We start from the raw sequence: 3,068 nt of genomic DNA, 5'->3' as shown, positions 1-3,068 counted from the left end.
GAACAGAACTAGAACAGAACTAGAACAGAACTAGAACAGAACTAGAACAGAACTAGAACAGAACTAGAACAGAACTAGAACAGAACTAGAACAGAACAAAACTAGAACTAGAACAGAACTAGAACAGAACTAGAACAGAACTAGAACAGAACTAGAACAGAACTAGAACAGAACTAGAACTGAACTAGTTCATGATGCCAAAGTGAGAACTCCATTAGATTGTCATTATCCAAAACACATTTCCCTTTATTTCTTTCAGTGCAATTTCAAATAATTGCTCCTTATCGTTTTATATAACAATGCGACATATTTTTTTTGCAAAAATCAATGTCAAGAATATTTGCTGATTTCAAAATTTGTTCGTCGTCTACGACAAGCCTTCCCAACAACAAAATGTCTTTGCAATCGTATGAAACAATTTCAATTTCTTTATTCTTCAAAGCAATATCTCAAAACTAACCTTATCTTTAAAACAATGACTTATTAACTTAATAAATTTATTTTAATAATTTTTAAATATATATTTTTTTCTTTTAAATTGAGTCCAAATACATGTTCAACATATAATAATTATATTTAATTGCACGTGCAGGGGAAATCGGTTAGGAAGTCAAATGAAATGTGAAATTGATAAGAAAAGCAAATTTATTTTGTTTGCGAATGATTCGTATGACAGGCACATATTGGAAAATTACTCTTCGATTATATTCAATTTATTATTATTTAATATAGATTTTTGTTGGACAATTTTTTATTCCATTGTAAATATATTTATTACAGCATTGTTTACGTTTGAAAAGTGACAAGAAAATAAATTCAAAACAGAGCAAATTGTTTTTGTAATTGAGCAAAAAAATGCAACGGAAAAATTTACCTTTAGGATGCAGTAATATAAAGGAATGTATTTCTAACAAAATCAAAATTTTAACGATTCTTTACGAAAGTGATAAAAGTAACATTTCACTTTTAACTTAATCTTAAACAATATTAAACCATAACTCAAAAACTGTACCTTTTATTCAAGTCTTTCAAATATCACCAAACAAAACCACCGAATTTTGCATTGAGACCCATAAACAATAATGACCCTGAATTCTGAAATTATTTCTAAAGTTTGTTTACTTAATTATTTTAAATAATTCTTAATGCAAAAGTACATTGCACTGACTATCAGTTTGAAAATTTTTCAAAATTTAAACAACATCTTTTCTCAAAAGAAAACCTGAACAATATTGACGTAATTTAAGTTGGAAATATGTATTAATGATCAGATTATTTTTATTTAATCCTGATAAGAGAAAAACTTATGAATAAAATTTAAAAAATTTTGTTCTCACTTTTAAATATTTTTAATTAGATGTTTTTGTTAAAAAGTAATATGCCTATAAAGATTGATGGCATTTTTAAGCACTGAAAGAAATTTGTTTTAAGAAAATTAGACAAAAATTAAAGTTCAGTTCAAGTTCTGTTCTAGTTCTAGTTCTGTTCTAGTTCTGTTCTAGTTCTGTTCTAGTTCTGTTCTAGTTCTGTTCTAGTTCTGTTCTAGTTCTGTTCTAGTTCTGTTCTAGTTCTGTTCTAGTTCTGTTCTAGTTCTGTTCTAGTTCTGTTCTAGTTCTGTTCTAGTTCTGTTCTAGTTCTGTTCTAGTTCTGTTCTAGTTCTGTTCTAGTTCTGTTCTAGTTCTGTTCTAGTTCTGTTCTAGTTCTGTTCTAGTTCTGTTCTAGTTCTGTTCTAGTTCTGTTCTAGTTCTGTTCTAGTTCTGCTCTAGTTCTGTTCTAGTACTGTTCTAGTTCTGTTCTAATTCTGTTCTGTTCTAGTACTGTTCTAGTACTGTTCTAGTTCTGTTCTAGTTCTGTTCTAGTTCTGTTCTAGTTCTGTTCTAGTTCTGTTCTAGTTCTGTTCTAGTTCTGTTCTAGTTCTGTTCTAGTTCTGTTCTAGTTCTGTTCTAGTTCTGTTCTAGTTCTGTTCTAGTTCTGTTCTAGTTCTGTTCTAGTTCTGTTCTAGTTCTGTTCTAGTTCTGTTTTAGTTCTGTTCTAGTTCTGTTCTAGTTCTCTTGTAGTTCTGTTCTTGTTCTGCTCTAGTTCTAGTTCTGTTCTAGATCTGTTCTAGTTCTGTTCTAGTTCTGTTCTAGTTCTGTTCTAGTTCTGTTCTAGTTCTGTTCTAGTTCTGTTCTAGTTCTGTTCTAGTTCTGTTCTAGTTCTGTTCTAGTTCTGTTCTAGTTCTGTTCTAGTTCTGTTCTTGTTCTGTTCTAGTGCTGTTCTAGTTCTGTTCTAGTTCTGTTCTAGTTCTGTTCTAGTTCTGTTCTAGTTCTGTTCTAGTTCTGTTCTAGTTCTGTTCTAGTTCTGTTCTAGTTCTGTTCCAGTTCTGTTCTAGTTCTGTTCTAGTTCTGTTCTAGTTCTGTTCTAGTTCTGTTCAAGTTCTGCTCTAGTTCTGTTCTAGTTCTGTTCTAGTTCTGTTCTAGTTCTGTTCTAGTTCTGTTCTAGTTCAGTTCTAGTTCAGTTCTAGTTTAGTTCTAGATCAGTTCAAGTTCAGATCTGGTTCAATTCAGTTCTGTTCAGTAGATTACGCCTAATTAACAGATCTTTGAGTGCGTGACTATATTTCCTTTAGAAATTGATCAAATTTATATATTCTTTTAAACAATTGGTCATGTAGAACATCAGTTTCTCTTAAAACCATTAATTGTTAGAACCTTAAGTCGACTTTGTGTAATTCCTTACAACCCGTTTTTTCTTCTGCAAATTTCTTAGGCCTTGAGTTATCTCTGTGTACTTTAACTCTTGAAAAAGTTGTCAAACTTTTTTTTTTAATTTATGTATATTTTAGCAAAAGTCCATACACACACGTGATTTATGTTCACTTAAATTGATAATTCTTGAAAAAACCCTCCAAAAGAAATGACAAATCATAAACGTATTCGACCTTTTGTTGAACTTTCCGAAAATATAATAATATTGTCTGTAATTAAATTAATTTTATGGTTTGTATGTATTAATTATTATTGTATTTTAATTTTTATTGCATGTTTTATTGTTTTAAATTTCAAATTGAGATAAGAGTTTTGGTTAGT

The sequence above is a fragment of the Lucilia cuprina genome, chromosome 3 (genome assembly GCF_022045245.1).
Source record: "Lucilia cuprina isolate Lc7/37 chromosome 3, ASM2204524v1, whole genome shotgun sequence".
Classification (NCBI taxonomy): Eukaryota; Metazoa; Arthropoda; class Insecta; order Diptera; family Calliphoridae; genus Lucilia; species Lucilia cuprina.
Note: the sequence above shows the minus strand (reverse complement) of the source record.